At 35.7% G+C, this 18,921-nt stretch overlaps 1 pseudogene across 1 annotated transcript in view; it reads right to left on the bottom strand.

Annotated features, from left to right (window-relative positions):
- LOC308659076 (coiled-coil domain-containing protein 102B-like) overlaps nucleotides 1-18,921 on the bottom strand; it is a 184,023-nt pseudogene that overhangs the window by 148,883 nt on the left and 16,219 nt on the right. The window contains exons 2-3 of the transcript XR_014024301.1: nucleotides 4,083-4,683; nucleotides 1,475-1,695 (exon numbers count right to left, since the gene is read on the bottom strand). The product of XR_014024301.1 is annotated as a coiled-coil domain-containing protein 102B-like (transcript). The remainder of the gene's footprint in view (nucleotides 1-1,474; nucleotides 1,696-4,082; nucleotides 4,684-18,921) is intronic.

Here is an 18,921-nt window from a genome sequence, read left to right as displayed (position 1 = left end):
ATCATGAAGGAAACACACACACACACACACACACACACAACATATCACATATCAAGTATTTCACATTTTGGCCTCTTTCCCAGACACCATTTGTGTGTAATCCTCACAAGGGTGCCATGAAGAGGAAGACAGGACAAAGGTGTCTCCCACGTGACTGCCTCCTATCTGCCCTGATCATGAAATAATCCACACTCCTCCCATTGCCAGGGGCCCTCACCCTGGAGCCTGAGTGGGCCAGTGAGACTGCCTCCACCAAAACTGTCAGAAGAAACACTCCCTGACTTCACGTCATTAAAATTCGACCTATCTTCTGGGTGATCTTAAGATGCTCTCATGCAATTTAACCACTGGGCTGGGAGGAAACCATGCAATCCTATGGTGAGTGCTACAACAGAGACCCCTGATGAGAACCAAGGCCAACCTCCAGAACTGTGAGTGATCCAAACTTCAGACATCCCACTCCCAGCCTTCCAGCTACCTGAAAATTTGAGCCATCCCAGCCAAAAGATGAGATGGGCTGTCCAGCCATGCTTATGAGGCATCGATGGAGTATGTGGAGGCGTTGCTTTAAGAACCAGGATTTTGCCGAACGCATGTAATCCCTGCGGTTCAGGAGGCTGAGGCCGGAGGATCATCAGTTCAAAGCCCACCTCAGCAACCATAGGGCCTGACCAACTCATTGAGACCCTGTCTCTAATAAAATACAAGACTGGGCTGGGAATATTGCTCAATGGTTGAGCAATATTTAAAATGCATCAAAAATTCCATCAATCCCCAATATCAACAGAACAAACAAACAGGATTAGGAACATATGTTACTAAAGGATAGTAGCAGCATAGTAGCGCCACCTTGTGTCCTTAAGGGAAACAGTAGCCCAATATCTCTGTCTAGAACATGTCAGAACCAGGGAGAAGGAGGTCCAGGTCACCTAGTCTCAAGTCCAGCGTGCTTCCTCTATTTCACCTTGGACAGCATGTAAGGGTTCCTTTCTGTGATTAATGAGCCACAAAACTGATTTGTCCATTAATAATATTAACATTTATTCATCTTTGTTGACTCACTAAAGTCTAATAAAGCTATAAAACATAGAGAATACACAGTATTTTGAAAGTCTACATTAAAAATCCAAATACAATTACCATTAGCCTAATGAGAGATGATAACATGTTAATGGTAAAAGTCATCTTAAAAGAATGGTAAGGATTAACAAGTTATGAGTTACTTTTCAAAATTAAAAGTGTGTGTGTGAGAGTATGTGAGTGTGTGTGTGTGTGTGTGTGTGTGTGTGTAGCTCATCTTTTCAAATCGTACACTTTTTTCTTTTTCCAATCCCTGGGGATTGAATCCAGGGCCTCACACATGCTGGGCATAGATCTTACAACTTGTGTCTACATGTAGGTCAAATGCATCATCAAATGACCAGCTTATCAGACTGAAGGAATTCTGTTCAGGGAGACAAAGATGAGCACTTACTCTCTCTCCTTCCACAGGATTTCTTGGAAGTCATCCAAAGGCAGCTGCCAGGCTGAGACTTTAGTCACTGCATTCTCGGGGGACAGGTTCCCTGCTGGCAGTCTCAGCCCAGGCTTCAGGGCACAGCTTCCAAAACCACCCTTCCTGAACAAATCAGTGCTATCTGGATTTGGTTTCATCTCCTCATTTAATCTTAATGAATCAAGAATCACACCTTCTTCCTGAGAAAAGGAAAACATATCCAATTATTGTGTTGAATATTTTAGACTCAGAAAAAAACTCATAAGCAAAACATTCTCAAAGGAAAATAAATGTTGTGATAAACATCAAATCTATATTTGCATTTCATTATCATTCCCTAAGGGTCATATTGTGTGACCCAACAAAATCACATTCTCCTTCAAACTTATTTCTGTCTGTATTCTAACATTATTATAAAACAATTTCTCCAGGGGTCCACTTTAACTTGCAGTTTGTCTTCTTTTCCTAATCACAACTAAAAATAAACCTGGGTAAATTTGAGTAGATGTAGAGTTTTTAATAAACCGATTAATTCTTTTTTAAAACTTATTTTGTCACAAGGCTCTTGAGAGTTTCAAAGTAAAAACAAAAATGATTTTTAAAACAATTTTTTAAGGATGGGATAGAATGAATGAATTTTCAGGAAGGTCCTGAATGTTTTAATATGCATGCTTGTTTAATTTTAGTTCACTAGTCAGATCTCACATAGAAATTAAGACATTTTAATAAACATGGGCTTCGATTACCAGGACAGCATTCTGAACCAAAAATCCTGTGTAATAATTCCAAAACTCCGTTGAACTCATGTTGTGGATATTTGTTTATAATTTAAATTTGACCTGACTTATGAGAATTAAATAGAAGAAAGCTAAGTGCAATTAAAATTTCAATGATACTTGATTGTAGTATTTTCTTTTTAAAATACTATGTGAACACCAAGTTACCTAGTATTATCCATGTCTTAATTGTCTTCATAATTAATATTTCAATTATTTACAATACTTTAAAAACAATAAAATGAGTCCTGTATTTCATTTTTAAGGTCTAAGAAAAAAAAAAGTCATTGGTTAAGTAAAGTGTTCACCTAAATTCTATGTTCACAGGTTTTCTTCTTGTGTGTTCAGAGCTAGCAGTGAAACTTGTCAAAGTAAAAAACCAAGTGAAATTTCTTCAATAGAAAACATTTATTTTCTTGCAATCACAAGGCATTTTATGTATTTTTTCCAAAATAAAACTCTGAATAAATACATCTATGTATTATTTGTTCTTGACACTAATGACACAAAGATATTCCAAATGAAAGTGTAAGAATTTAAGAATTTCCCAGCATAATATGTGTACAGAAAATCTTCCATTTTCTCAAATACAGTCTAGTGACTTCTATTAATAAAGAAATATTTTGTGGATTTATGGCACATTATATTGACTACATTCCTGTAGCCAATCTCTATTTCCAAATTTATATATTAACAAAATTGAATTTGGAGAACAATTCCCATTCCTAGGAAGATGTACATAAAGGTACTAGCAGCCTGCATTGTCAAGGTAAGCAAAAGCAATTAGAAGACCAAACCAGTAGAAATAATCATGTTACTTCAGTCTGTTGAAATTCTTCATTTGCAATGGGATATAGACTATATCTAACATAAATTGCAAACAGTATAAAAAACTTAAGATTTTAGATAAATTCTAAAGCTGCAAGATGTTGACCAACAGGTTTTTAGAGATGGAATTTCATAGATGGGGTAACAATATGATTTTATGGACCAAGCTTTCATGAGTTTCTAAAATTTCCCTAAGTATGTTCCTAAGCACTTACCAGGTCATAAAAAGGGGGAGGAGATTATTGATAAATGAATGTATGAACTATTAAAACACATTTTTAGAAACTTTATTTTATGCAGAATTCCCATAAATCTCAAGATGCAAACAACCCTAGAAATTCCAAGTATGAATCATGGGATGTATTCTTTATATTTGCCCAAAGTTATCTTTTTCCAAGTAGCAAGGCTAGTCTAAAGCCTTAAGCAACAATCTCCTCTAATATTGTATGATTATTGACACACTTAGGGTGAATGGAGAGAAATCTCTCCAAATATTTTCTGTTCACATTTTTTAAATGCTGCACCATTTTTTTGCTATGTTAGTAAATTCACAATATGATTAATCCTGTTCCTGAAAACTCCATACCCATCCCTGATAGCTCAGAGCAGGATTGCTTTGGAGATATGGTCTTTCAAGCAGTGATCAAGTTAAAAGGGGGCATTGGAGAGGAATCAGTGATGCTGTCCCTGTAGGAAGAGGAAATCTGGACACAGAGAAGAGATGAGGTGAAGACACAGGGAGAAGACCCTACAAGCCAAGGAGAGAGGCCTCAGGAGAAGGGAATCCGGCAGACACCTTAGTCTTGGACTTCCCTCCCCTAGATCTGTGGAAGAGTGAATCAGTGTCACCTGGCCCACCCAGATTGTGGCCCTGCTGGCCCAGGGAAAGGCGCTGGTGGGTCTGTTCCTCTCCTTTGCCCCAGGGGTCTGAACAAGGTTCAAAGTGCAGAGATGTCTGGATTCCTGAGCGGATTTTTTCTTACCTTACTTTTTGTGTTCTCCTCCTCAACAAGTTGTTTTTTCTCCAAACCGATGGAGCCCCACATTGGTGAACTAGTTTGAAGCTGGTCTTTCCGGTGGTGGGACCCTTCAAAACTACGAAGCTCCAGGTCCTGGGTTACTGTGTCCTTTTGAAGTGACAGACTTTGCTTCTTTTTCAGTGCGCTCAGCTCCTTCGTGGCCATCTCTAGTTTTATTCTAAGTTGTCTTCCTTCCTCCCTGGCACTGTTCCTCTCGGCTCGAACTTTACTCCATTTTTCTCTCCAGTTGGCAGTGCAGTCCGACCACCAGCGCATGGTCTTTTCCATCTGAGCCGCCCTGGCCTTGACTTCCTCAAGTTCCCGCCGGCGGAGTTCCTCACAAATATCCCATTTGTTGGCGTTGAAGGGATGAGCACTGAAGTCACAGGCTGCAGGAGAGGATAGCCCACAAGGTGGCAAGCAGGAACCGCAGGTGTCCCTAGGGCAGGGGCTAGGAGCTTCCTTGTCACAGCCTGGCTTGATCGACGACTGTTGCATCTGGAAGATTTGAGTTTCCTCAATTAATCGATGAATGGAATCTAGGTTCATATTTGTTTTTCAAAGCCTAGGAAAGGACATAAGCACACATTTGAATTTCCATTGTCATTGTTAGATCAAGCCCTATATTGAGAAAACCAATTGAAAAACAAAGCATCTTTTCAGTATTGCATACTTTCTCTCCCAGTATAACCAAAATTATAGAAGAATTCATGCATTTGTAATTGCAACATTGTCCATCACAAAATTAAAAAAACTGGAATATTTGTTGTCTACTAAACTACACAATTGTTTCCTTGGCTCCTGCTAACTAAACCCAATTTGTTGAAGTTGAATGAATTCTCTATTCTACTCTGTGTGCAGAAATCCTTATGGCAACCCCAGAGGACAAACCATGATTAGTCTCCTTCTTCCCTAATGATCTCCACCTGGGGAAGACAGGCAGGTAACCTCTGCTCAGAAGAGAGCATCAATATGAAAAGCTCTCACTGCTCTGCTTTCCTCCTACCTGAACTAGGATATGGTTTGGAAAAGCCAGGTGAAGTCCCTCTCATAACATGTAAGTTGAGAACAAGACAGGTGAAGAGAGACATTTCATGACTGAGATGCTGCTTTAAGCCTAGAATGCATACCTCCAGTTTCTTTGTCAGATGAGAAGGATTACCTATATTGATTTAAGCTATGATCCTGGAGTTTCCTGTTGATTACAGTCAGAAGCATATCTACCTAATACAAAAATTAATTTCCTACCATGGTAAACATTGTGATAAGCTCTAAGAATAAAATATTATAAATAAGATGTGGCCCTTGTTGTTGAAACTTCTGCAGTCTAATGGACGACATGAATATACATACAAATTTAAAACATATAATTTACACTATAAAACTGTGTTTACTTTTTCAATTGCTTTGTGGTATATATTTGTCAATTTAGTGCTAGATTTTTGGGATATGCTCAAGGTGTATTACTAGTTGTGACTATCTCCCACAAATGAAGATGTATCCCTGAATTGATAACACTAAAAAATCATTTCAAAGCTTTGTAAAGGAATAAAAATAAATTTTCCATATATATACCAAATTACAAAGTAATTTGTAAAAGTGTATCATTTTAAAAACATGTGTACCTATTACTTTGTCTAATATAGCTATATTGGAAATATAATAAGTAACATTTTTAAAAAAATAATTGCTAATACTTGAATTTTCAAATTAATACAGTTTTATGGTTACCAGTTTTTATTGTTTTTATTCTCAGATATAATTTTCTGGTGTAAATAATTATAGATGATATTTTATGTGCATGATAGTAATTCCTCTCACTCTTCTTTCATTTGCTTTTATATAGTTACAGATCATAATCCATCTTTTTATGACCCATCTATTTAAGAACTGAATAACTTAATAACTGATTTATTATAGCCATTTACTTATAAAATAAGCCTATGTCCATTAAAAAGACTACATAATATTTTCTAAAGACTATACAATTAAGTAACTTTATAATACTCAAGTTAATTACTATAATATTAAAATTAATGTGTACTAACTTTATTTGTAAGGGAAGAAAAGCACATTTTAATAAGCACTTTATAGTGATGCCAAACCAATTCACTCCCTATTATAGTACTTATTAAAATAATGTAGATTCATGGTTGTAATTACATGATGGCATCTGTTCATCATGTTTGAATTAGAGCTGACTGGAGTAATCCATCCCTACACATTTACTATAATTCAGAGGACATAATAATAAAACTGACCACACTTTTCTGATAATTATTAGATCAAGATCAATATAAAGAGAGAAAAGAACAAAAGAAATTCATAATTGGAAACATACACACACATATTTAATTACATTATCTTTCTGTTGAAATTCAAAAATGAACACAGAGAATTTAATTCATCATATTAAATTTAAGTTTATCCTTGCCATTTTTCAAAACAAATCAGTATCATAAAATTCTAATGTCCTTAAAATGTCTCATTAACTTTTATTTCACTAGTATTTTGAAGACTCCATAATTGGATTCTGGTACAGTCCGATCTTTCCCACCAATTAACTCTGTATTTTTTTCACATCTGACTAAATAAAAATGAGTTTGGTTTAATCCTTCAGTCCTTGAACTTAAAATAGTATTTCCTATTCCAAAGAGTTTTCTCAAGCAAAGATGACCTGCTTGAGGTGGAGATATTCAACATCTCTGTGGATTCATTTAAGTAATTGTTTTCCCTATATATACAACGTTCAGCCTCTGTGATTTATTTAAGATGACTGCATAAGTATTTGCCAGTAATCGTGGCACAAGGTCTTTGATGTAAGAGAAAACATTTTAATGCTATTGACTTTGGTTTCTTGTACTTATTTCTGCATTTTAAAAAAATTCTCAATTCTCAGGCTACCATGATTACTGCAAATATTTTAATATTGTACATAATCAAATAAATAAGATGTGATAGGAATATTAAATGCAATGTCCATCCAATATTACTAAAGATTATATTTCTGACCAAAGAGGAGTTTAATGTATAAGATGGTGGGATCTTGAGTATATTGGTTCTCATCCTGACTCTCCCGCATTTTGGAGAAAAGGTCTCGGACAGATGACGCAAACGGCCTTTGACTCAATATCCTTGTTTGTCAATGGGACAGAGACAGCATGTATTCAATAGGACTGCTTTCTTTTGACTGCTGAATAGAACTTCACCTGCAGATTGGCCCACACAGCAGCTCTCTCCAAGGTAAGGCAATAGTTTCTCTTGGTACTACAAGTAGGAGTCAATAGTACTGCTACTGGACTACTGTCACATTTAATTTTTTTAGTTTATTTTCTCTGTTTTGAAAGATAAATAGTGTCTTTTAAAAAACAGGAGAACATAAGGAAAAATATTACTCACAATAGTGTTCTGAATTTCATGTAACAGAAGTCCCCACCACACACACACCTTGTCAAAACTCTACAGCTTCAAAGCATTATCCATTTTCACTGCAGCACAATGATATCCATTTTGGATATTTTTATGTTAAAGTATCTCTTATCAGACCACATCACCATGAGTCTGCTGATGCTGACATCATCCTTTGAGTTCCTTCAATGGCCTCATCAGAGCTTAAAAGAAATGCTATCAGCTCCTCCAATTGTCATTCTGATCTCTATGTGTCTTGCTGCAGCCTCCAGGACCTGCCTTCCTTGCAGGATAGGCCAACTGTTTGCTATGCTGGGGCACACCTCCCTCCCTCCCTGGCACCCCTTCCCCAGCTTCTCTCCCTCCAGGTAGAAGCTTCTGCTTGACTGCTGATGGGACCCATAATCCTACTAGCCCAGATGTTCCAGAGGCCCAAGTCTCACAGGAATGTCTACAGTGGAGGTCCTCTGTGATAGTGGCTTCTGCCATCCTGGGACATTGCTAATAACCAAAAACAAGAAATAAATTAATCACGAATTTTAGCTAAGTCTAAAAGCAAAACATAGTGTATTTTGATCCAAAATGTCTCTATTTACTTGGTTAAATCTCTCCCAAGTGACATTTTATATATTTTCTGAAGAATGAAGTAGAACAGAAAGTAAAGCCTTTTTGGCAGAAGTTACATCACCATGGTAGAACAAAATAGTATCCAAAGGGATTTTTTTTATTTACAGTTATTGCTTCCCCTTAACCTACAGAAAATGGATTCTAATGAAACCTTTCCCATATTTGTTTTTCTTAAGAAGGAGAGGACCTCTCATGCATGCACAACAATAGCAAAAGTCATCGAAATGAGAGAACAGAGTAATACAGATTCAAAGCACAAGCCTAAAGCAATGATTGCAATTGTGGCCTTATACTCTGACTAAAGGAGAAAAGGAAGAATCCGTTTCTGATCTATGAGAAAACAGCATATTATATTCTAATGTGTGGCCTGCCAAACACACACATGTGACTTGTATGAAAGCATATATATTTTGTTTGGATTGAAAACATAAAAATAATGTATTCTGGGGATGCTGTGCAAGAGAACACTGAATGCAAAATGTGAAGACAGCAGGTTTGACAGCAGACAGGAACCATGACAGTGAATGGCCCCAGACACAACTGCAAGGCGGCTCAGGCTTTGCTCCTGGTTAAATGTTGTACTTAAAATTTATCTTTACACTGTGGCAAATTGCATGGAAAATTAGAGTCCACGCTTATTGTTGCAAATCAAAGATTTTGGAATTGTATAAAGGCAGAAAAAAATTCCATATTCAATAAAAGAATGTAAAATAAATTTGATAATTATTTAAAGCTTATATATTTTCCTTTCCAAAAGCATGGTATTATAAAATAACCGTAAATACAGTAAAACATGCCTATTTATAGTTTCCAAGAGTCATAATTAAATTATAAATTACTTGGATTGTTCATAGAAATTACCTTTATCATTAGAATTAACATGGGATTCATACAATGAGCCTCACCTTTTATGACTTTTCTATTCATTTTTTATTCTATCTCTTCTTTCTCCTGGCTCCCTGTTCTTAGGGCATCACTGCTTCAAATCAACACTGGCCAAGGTTTACAATAGAAATTATCTTTAAAAAATTGTGACAAGAATAATGCTTTTGATAATGTTCACTGATTAAAAATTAACTCCATTTCTTTTAAAGTAAGCTATTTCAGCCGGGCACAATGGTGCATGCCTATAATCCCAGCGCTGGGGAGACTGAGGCAGAAGTATCACGAGTTCAAAGCCAGCCTCAGGAATGTAATGAGGAGCTGAACAACTCAGAAAGATCCTGTCTCTAAAAAAAATACAAACTAGGACTGGGAGTGTGGCTCAGTGGTTGAGTGCCCCTGAGTTCAATTCCTGGTACCAAAAAAAAAAAAAGTGCTATTTCAGAATAATTTTTCCTTTTGATGATATTCCTATGTTTTCTATGTTTTAAGAAATGCCAAATTTGGGCTGGGATTGTGGCTCAGCAGTAGCGCGCTCGCCTAGCACTGGCAGGACCCAGGTTTGATCCTCAGCACCATATAAAAATAAAGGCATTGTGCTATGTCCATCTACACCTGAAAAATAAATATATATTTTTAAAAAAGAAATGCCAAATTACATGCAAATAATAACCTTATAAGTTGGAGACAGAAAGTAACCAGTCTGATCTATCTGGAATACAAATTAAGAAATAAAGAGAGATTCCAAAGTCCATAAACCATTTTAAAGGTGTCAATGCATCATTTGTAATGAATCTTAGGAAAATAGAATTCCTGTTTTCTGGATCATCTTGAACACTTTATAGTACTTTTCCTGCAGAGTACAAATTTATGCCCAATTTAAAATTTCTTGGTGAATACATTATTTACTACTCTAATTTAGCACTTGGAGTGCCAATTTTTTTTTAAATCTGTATTAAAGTATTCCTGAAATTTCTCACCACTGTAAAATTTTGAGGCATAAATATTTGAGTTTAACAGCTTAAGTACATTTATATATATAAAATATAAGTGTATATATATTATATTATGTACATTATATATAATATTGTAAATATTATATATTATCATAAAAATAAAATATATATATTATATATATGACATCTATACTACTTAGTACCTATTTGTATGAAAACCTGACACTGGTTGAATTTTCCAGAATTTTTTAACATTTATGTTCTCCTCAAAGTTTTGTAAAAAAAATCACAAACTAGTTTAATATACAATATAATCCAACTTAATAGTGCCAAAATAAAGAGTCAAAATATTCCTTAATATCTTAAGCCAAAAAAAATGAAGTTAATATTAGTTGTACTAGAAGTATAGAGCTCCACCAAACCTTTTTTCAATATATAAATACGAATACCTCTAGCATAACTTCCAGGTGGCTCACAGATAACAGGCACACTTTATGGAAAATAAAGCTGTGCAGGTCTAGTAGTGGCAAAAGCTTCTACCACTTTTCAAAGTTGAACAGGTGACTTCTTCTCTGGAACTTGCATCACACTGAAAGCCTGTCTTGTGTGACCTCCACAGATTAGAGAGGACGGTACAACTGCTTTCATAAATTTCGGTTAAAAAGAACTTAAAATAAGAGCACATAGTAGACAACTTGAAATTATGATTATGAATGTATATGATGATTGTGGATCACAGGATGAAATAATTCCTAGCATAATTCCACTGCAAATGAGGTGGTGCTAAGATGGTGCTTATGCTTTCCAAGACTGGGCTTTTATTTTTAAAACTTTTTGTCTGTTTTAAATTTAAAAGCCATTTTTTTAAAATTATAGACTTTTAAAACATTGAATTAATCAGCACTTTCCCGTATTTGTGTGTATTTCTCAGTATACCAGTGAAAAAACAATGACTTTCCTATACATTTTTTTTCTTTTTAAATATTTTTTGTAGTTGTAGATGAATACAATAACTTTATTTTATTTATTTATCTTTATGTGGTGCTGAGGATCGAACCCAGGGCCTCACACTGCTAGGCAAGTGCTCTACCACTGAGCTACAACCCCAGCCCCTTTCCTATGCATTTCTTAAGTGAAATTCCCAAGCCATTTACCCCATTCACATTTCATCTTAAAGAATATATAAGGTTAAGTCAGAGGTTCTTCACGGATCTGGCTATGCTTGATACTGAACACGAGACGGCTCTCTGTGTCAGTATGATTCAATAACATTTTCTCACACCCATTTGATGGAGTGTGCACACCGCCAACTACTCTGTTAGATGTCCGGAAATTTTCTCAGGCTTAATCATGAGTTTTGGTGCATGCTTGCCAAACGACTGTCATATTTATCTTTGGAAAGCAGTTACAAATTTTTCAATAAGTAAAATTTATTCTTAATGTCTGTTTCATTTTCCCAACAGTACATTCTTTGTACTAATAATCCAAACTGGGTAAAGGAATTCCACATCAAAGAGCTAAAAGAAAAACATGGATTCAGAGCAGAAATTGTAGAATATATTTAGACTTTTATGTGCTACACCTATGCATATTTCCAAATACTTTGTTGTTTACTCTGCTTCTTACTAAAACAAATATATTTGTGCGTTTTTGCTAATTTTTCTTATGTATAATCTGAAATTTAATTTTAAATGTAAACAGTAATATTATACTGATACCAGAGAAGAAAATTTACCCTTTTAAAATAGAAATTATATCAAATTAAAAGTGTTTTTAAAAGCCCAGTTCCACAAAATCACTTCAAATGCTATATGGACCATCTAAGAAAGATGGGTCAATATAGATTAATTTTAGACAAGAGAAAGATCAGATTTATGGAACTAACATTGGGCTTCAAGAGTAGGGTAGACAGAAAGGCAACATTTCTAAAGTACCCCTAAGAAGTCATATAAGATTGTCGTTCCTGCCTGGATAGTTGAGTAAAACAATATTTTTAAAATAATAAAAGTTAATTTGTAACTTATTTATTCTGTATATTAAACAGCACTATTATAGAACAATTTAAGTTTAGCTAAGAAGCAAATGACAACCCTTCAAATAATTAGCTTATCTTATAAAGTGAGGTACTTGTCTCATATTTCTGTTGCAGCAATAAATAAATTGCTAAACCATACATTTAGCATATTAAAACAATGGATATTACAGGGTGTGGTGGCACATGCCTGTAATCCCAGCAGCTCAGGGAGGCTGAGGCAGGAGGATCATGCGTTCAAAGCCAGCCTCAGCAACAGCAAGGTTGCTAAGCAACTCAGTGAGAGCCTGTCTCTAAGTAAAATACAAAATAGGGCTGGGGATGTAGCTCAGTGTTAGAGTGTCCCTGAGTTCAATCCCGGGGACAGGGTGAGGCGGGTGGGAAGCAGCAGATATTTATTATCATACAGTTCTGAAGTTCAGAAGCCAAAATAAATCTCACTGAGATAAAGTGAAGAGGGTCAGGGCTGGCATTCCTCAGGGCCCTAAGCAGGCAGGCAGTCCCTCTGCCCTTGCAACTTCTCAAGGTCGTCCACCTCCTTTGGCACATAGCTCCCTCCTCATCTTCTCAGAGATGTATTAACTCTTGAAATCAGTTTTGTATGTTTTTCTCAACGAGTTTAAAAGTTTGTTTTGCATGATGCAAAAGATATTATTTTATATTAGGCAAGGTTAGGTGTGTTGACCAATATCTGAAACATAATAACTGGCAGCAACATAGATAACTTCATATCTTTGAAAGTAAAGAGCTCTTGCCACTGTACCAAGTTGTTTCTTCACTAAATATTCAAACTGAGTATCAGTAGCCTGACCCAATACCACACACAGTGTGAGGTCTCATGAATGCTTAACTTTGGGTAAAGACCAAGAGAAAGAGTTTAGCTTCAACCCATCGTATCATCCAGTAAGGCTACAGAGGTTAGCAGCCAGGGCCACTTCTTTTTTTTTAATATTTCTTGTGTAAAGACCAGATGGATTGGATAAAGAAGAAAGTAGTGACACACACACTCCATGTACTAATCTGACATTCTTGGCTTCAGAATAAGGTACTCTTGAAGCTCAGTTTTCCTCCATGAGCATAACATTAAACCACTTTTCAAAACAGAAAACAGAAGAATTAAAGTTACCATACCATGAAAGTGCCTTCCCAAACCTCATCAAACAATATATAACATGTGCACGCATGTATTTAAATACATTTGTATATATAAATGTGTATGTGTATACATATACATATATATGTATAACTGGATTGTATATGATTTTAATATTTTAAGTAGATTAAACTACATGTTTGTGCATATTTATGAATGTCTGCAGTGCTTGGAGAAAATAATTCTTCTATGTCAAATTACTTTTATGTTTAGTCTGTGTGCACTACAATTATACAGAAGCAAGACTTAAATTGAGTCAGTTATTTTCCAATATATTTTGGTTATGCATTCCTATATTTTATTATTTCACAGGGTCATACCATAGTTGTTAAGACTCTTATTTAAAAAAAATATGTGTAGTAACTGCATAGGTAATCAAGTTGTCAATGAATTTTCATTTCATTATAGAGAATAAATTAAATGATAATCATTAAGATAACTTACAGTTATTTTTTACCTTCAAATCATTCATGCTTAGTAATCATGGATTATGCTGTAATAGAAACAAACAAAACCCATGTATTTTTCCTTTGCAGTATTGGGAATGAGCACCAGGCCTCCCACATGGGAGGAAAGCACTAGACCACAGAGCCACTCCCCCATCCACAATAAGTTTTTTGTTTTGCTTTTGCCTTGCTGGGGATTGAACCCAAGGCACTCTACCTCAAAGCTACCTCCCCAGCCCTTTTTATTTTTAATTTTGAGACAGGTTCTCACTAAAGTGTCGAATCCAGTCTAAATTTCATAATCCTCTTTCCCAGCCTCCTGTCCAGTGGGATTACAGCATGTGTCACCACAACCACTTTAGACCCTGTTTTTAAAGAGCAGACAAATATAACTTCTTTGAAAAATCTGGTCAAGTAGATGCAAATATGCTGTTGAAATAGTTCATTAAATATTAACTCACTAAATAATAAATAGTAAGGAAAATTAATAGATTACTGATAATACTAACATTTTTCTATAAAAATATTCATACAATTTAACAGGAAAATGTACTGACTTCTAACATTAGAGTAATCCTTGTTATCTTTTAACGCCATTGAATAACCTTCAAACTAACAATTAATTTATGACATTCAGATTCAGAATGAGAAGGCTTCTTAATATAGTTCACAATGTATATAATACTGTGAACGTTGAATTCCAAACTGAAGCTTTTCGTTTGTCACTTAGTACCATCTTGCCAAAAGACCCCTGAAAGTAGTGTCTCAATTGAGTTCTGGACATCAAACATAGGAATGGGTGAAAAGCTTTTTAAATTATAAGCATATGGATGGAATTCCCTTCAAATTACTAGTCAGATTAAATCTTAAGGGTAAAGAACACAAAACTTTGAGGTATCTGCAACACCAAAATCTGAAAAGTTACTCAGGGAATGGATCACCCAAAGACAGTTGAGAATTCACTCTGACTTTGAGTACAATAAGCTTCCCTCCCATTATTGAAATATTTGTACATACAATTAAAATGTCATCTCTACTATGTTCTTTTGCCATAAATAGTCATGAAACTAAATATTAGATAGTCGAGATACAGTTAGTTTGTGAGGTTTTTTAATATTCTGGAGGAAAAAAAAACAGAAATCAGAAAACTCCAAGTAATAGATCTGAATGTATAATTTAAAAATGCAACTATTTAATGATTTAACCTATGCTTTCTCACTTAAACCATAGCAATCTTGTCCAAGTAATTATGTTTTTGGCTGGTAGGCACTGCATAGTAAGTGGGTAACTGGAAGGGGATAAATTAGGGCATTTTATGCTTGAGTTCACTGCCCTCTCAATAATACTACTTTGTTATTGTCCTCAAAATGACATTTTTAAAAATCGGCTTATAATTTGCATCACATAATAATCTAAATAAGATGTTAAGGTCAGAAGGAAACATCAGAGTGTATTTTAGCTATTTAATTTTTAAAGCAGTTATGATTATAATTTTATAAAATGGAAAGTTTCATTGTCCTCCTATGTAGATTTTGTGACTGCAACTTCCTTCTGTATACTGATGTCTAACACATGTGGCATATTTTTAAATACATAAAAATATAAATAAACATACATTCATTGTACAAATAACCACTCAAGTGACAATCCATTAATAGACAGCTTTAAGATTTTAATAGAACTTAAAGTTGAACTATATTTGTAAGCAAAACAGTGAACAAATGTTGGGTTTCAGGTGTACTATGAGAATTAGTAAGAAGGATCATAGGTGACAGTGAGACTGGGCATTCTGGATACGACAAAGCAATGATGTCTCAGAAGTCTGCGTGACGGCAAGTCCTGGCAGTGTGGTGGAATGTGTAACACAGAAATGGAAAAGGCTAGGTCAAATGTGAACCCACTGTAACTCTGAATTCCCTCTCAGACTAGAATATTCCACTGGGAGGCCACTCTGCGGTAGGCATTGTGCAGGGTGCTGGGTATGAGGCGCTGTGTCCTGGTGCAGCTCCACACCTACAGGGAAGCTCCCGCGTGTTCTAGGGTGTGTGAATCCCCAGTGCCACACTGAAATTTTCGTGGATCACAGTTTTAATTTTATCTGCATGCGTTTAGGAGCTATGTTGTTCTCTATGTATTTTTTAAGCAAATCTTTGCCCAGTATGTTTTTAATTATTTTATGAGGGGTTATTGATAATGCTAATTGATAGTTGAAGGAAGTTAGTTACTTGTTGAGCTTTTTATTAGTAGTACATATCTTGCTCATGTTTTTATTTATTTTATCTTGTTTTATTCACTTGCCAACACCTGACTTTTTTATTTTTTAATTTATATATGACAGTGGAATGCATTACAATCCATACTATACATATAGAGCACAATTTTTTTCCCATAGCTCTGGTTGTATACAAAGTATGTTCACACCAATTCGTGTCTTCATGCATGTACTTTGGATAATGATGTCCATCACATTCCACCATCATTTCTAATCCCACACCCTCTCCCTTCCTGAACTCTCACCCATCTGCCCTATCTAGAGTTTGTCCATTCTTCCCATATTCCCCCTCCCTACCCCACTATGAATCAGCCTCCTTATATCAGAGAAAACATTCAGCATTTGGTTTTTTGGGGGATTCTCTAACTTCATTTAGCAGCATCTTCTCTAACTGCATCCATTTACCTGCAAATGCCGTGATTTAATTCTCTTTTATTACTGAGTAAAATTCTATTGTGTATATATGCCATTTTCTTTATCCATTCATCTATTGAAGGGCATCTAGGTTGATTCCATAGTTTAGTTATTGTGAATTGTGCTGCTATAAACATTGATGTGGCTGTGTCCCTGTAGTATACTATTTTTAAGTCCTTTGGGTATAGATCGAGGAGAGGGATAGCTGGGTCAAATGGCAACCCCTGACTTTTAATGAGTATGTTAAGGATATTAAGGCATTATTGATACCTTAGAACTGGAGTCTGCCTTTTTATTGTTTGTTTTCTGTTTCTTATTCTATTTCTCCACCCCTTCCTCCTCCTCCTCCTCCTCTCCTCTCCTCTTCTTCTTCTTCATTGTTGTCATTGTCATCTTTTCTGCCGTTTGTTATTCAAACAAATTGTTTTTTTTTTTAATCCACTTGCCTGATGTTTTGAGTATATCACTTTGTTCAGATTTCATAGTGGTTGTCTAGAAATTAAAATATGTAAATATGACATACAGCACAGTGTAGAAAAACGACTTTGTTTAGGCCATTTCACTTCTTTAAATATCACTTTCTTGGGTATACAGTGGTCTTGATTCTTATTTAAATAATCAGATCTGTTAACCAATGAGGAAAAAGTATTTTCTCATATACATGATATTTCCACTGCATAGTTGTTCTTCCCTGTTTTCTGATGCTCCGGGAAATCTTCACTCGTTTTGTCTTTCCTCCACCTGAAGAATTTCCTCTGGCAAGTCTTTAGGGGAAGGTCTGCTAACGGTAGCCTCCTTCAACTTCTTTCATCAGATGTCTTTGCTTCCTGTTCCCAAAGCACAGTTTTGTACTTCATACTGAATGGTTCCTTTCACTCAGCCCTTGAAGTGTGTCCAGGGCTCCAGGTGAGGAATTCACAGTTGATTGCTGGAATCTACATCCCACTTGGCAATGCCGAGAATCAAATAAAGCCAAAACATATTTACAAAAGAGCAGAATTAAGGAGCTGGGGTTGTGTGGCTCAGTGGTAGACGGCTTGCCTCACACGCAAGAGGCACTGGGTTCTAGCCTCAGCACTACATAAATAAATAAAATAAAGGTATTGTGTCCATCTACAACTTTAAAAAAAAGATCAGAATTAGAAGAAAATAAAGCTAAAAGGAAATAAGATAATGCTACAGTAGTTAAGACAATATGATATTGGCAAATAAAAGAGATGAATACACTAATGGAAGAGAATACAAAATCTAAATACAGACACATTTCTTTTGAACCTGATTTATGACCATTCAATAGGGGAAATAGTTTTTCTTTTAACAAAAAAAAGTGCCAATTCAGCAATACATTTGCATAGGACTGACCATTGCATCACAATATGTAAGAGTAATCTTCCAAATAGAGTGCTCAGCCAGGAATAGTGGAGACACTCCTGTATTCCGAAGACTGGAGGCTGAGGCAGGAAGATTTCAAGTTTGAGGTTAGTCTCAGCAACTTAGCAAGCCCTATCTCACAATAACAATAAAGACATAAAAAATTTGTCATAGGAAATATCATTCTGTCTTAGAGCTCCCCTGAATTCAATCCCCAGTGCCACAAAAGAAAACAAAAATAAAATGCTCACCCAAATGCATAAGACAGAGCAATAAATCTTTTGTAAGTTAACTAAGAAAAATCACTCATGACATTACAGTAAGCAGGTTCTCTAAACAGGATACCAAATATTAATCACAAAGTAAAATATTTGTATATTTGCTAAACTGTGTTTAACCTAAGATTTTCTGTTTAAAAGAAGAGATTATCAACAGAATGAAAATACAAACAGTCTCACTGGAGAAGGTATTAGCCATTCACGGAATGACTTGAAACTGATGAAGTCACATATTGACCAGAAAACAAGATTTTTGAACAACATGCTACAGACGTGAAAATGCATTTTGTGAAAGACAATATTCCTGTAGTCGACGAGCATATGGAATATCCTTATGCCATCTGTTACTAAGGAAATGCAAATTAAAACCACAATGGGAAACCATAACCACAAGAGCTATCCCCACTGCATTTCTCTTAATAGCTCAAAATTAAAAGTATCCATTGTCTGTGAACTAAAAATGAACACATAAATTTTGCCATAGTCATGTGATGGGCAATTACATAACAGAAATCAATGCACTGTTGCCATGGGGATGAATTTCACAAACACACAAAATAATGCATTCTGCATATTCACATTTATAATGAGCCCCAATAGAGGCACAAGTGTGCATGACAGAGGTTAGAGTTTTCCACTGCACAGGGGTGATGAGGAGGAGGTGGCATGGGGGACACTTCTAACAGGGCTCTGTCACTTGAGCTGAAGGGTGACTTCATGACTGCTCTCAAAAATCCATGAGATCTATGTGCTTTGACTAAATAACTTTAGTGAATCCACCAACATTGAATCTCAGCATTGAGATCACCAGAAAGCAGCCACATGCCAGAGATGTCTTTACACATCCATCTAGATCTCAGCAATCAGGGTGCTTCCAGGAGGGGCAGGCGACATGATGAAGAACACCGTCATGCTTGGCAAGGTGAGCTCCTGTGAGAGTGCAGACTGACCACAGAGCAGCCCT

The sequence above is a fragment of the Spermophilus citellus genome (genome assembly GCF_964194105.1).
Source record: "Spermophilus citellus genome assembly, chromosome: 10".
NCBI classification, from domain to species: Eukaryota; Metazoa; Chordata; class Mammalia; order Rodentia; family Sciuridae; genus Spermophilus; species Spermophilus citellus.
This window is presented reverse-complemented; position numbering and strand designations above follow the sequence as displayed.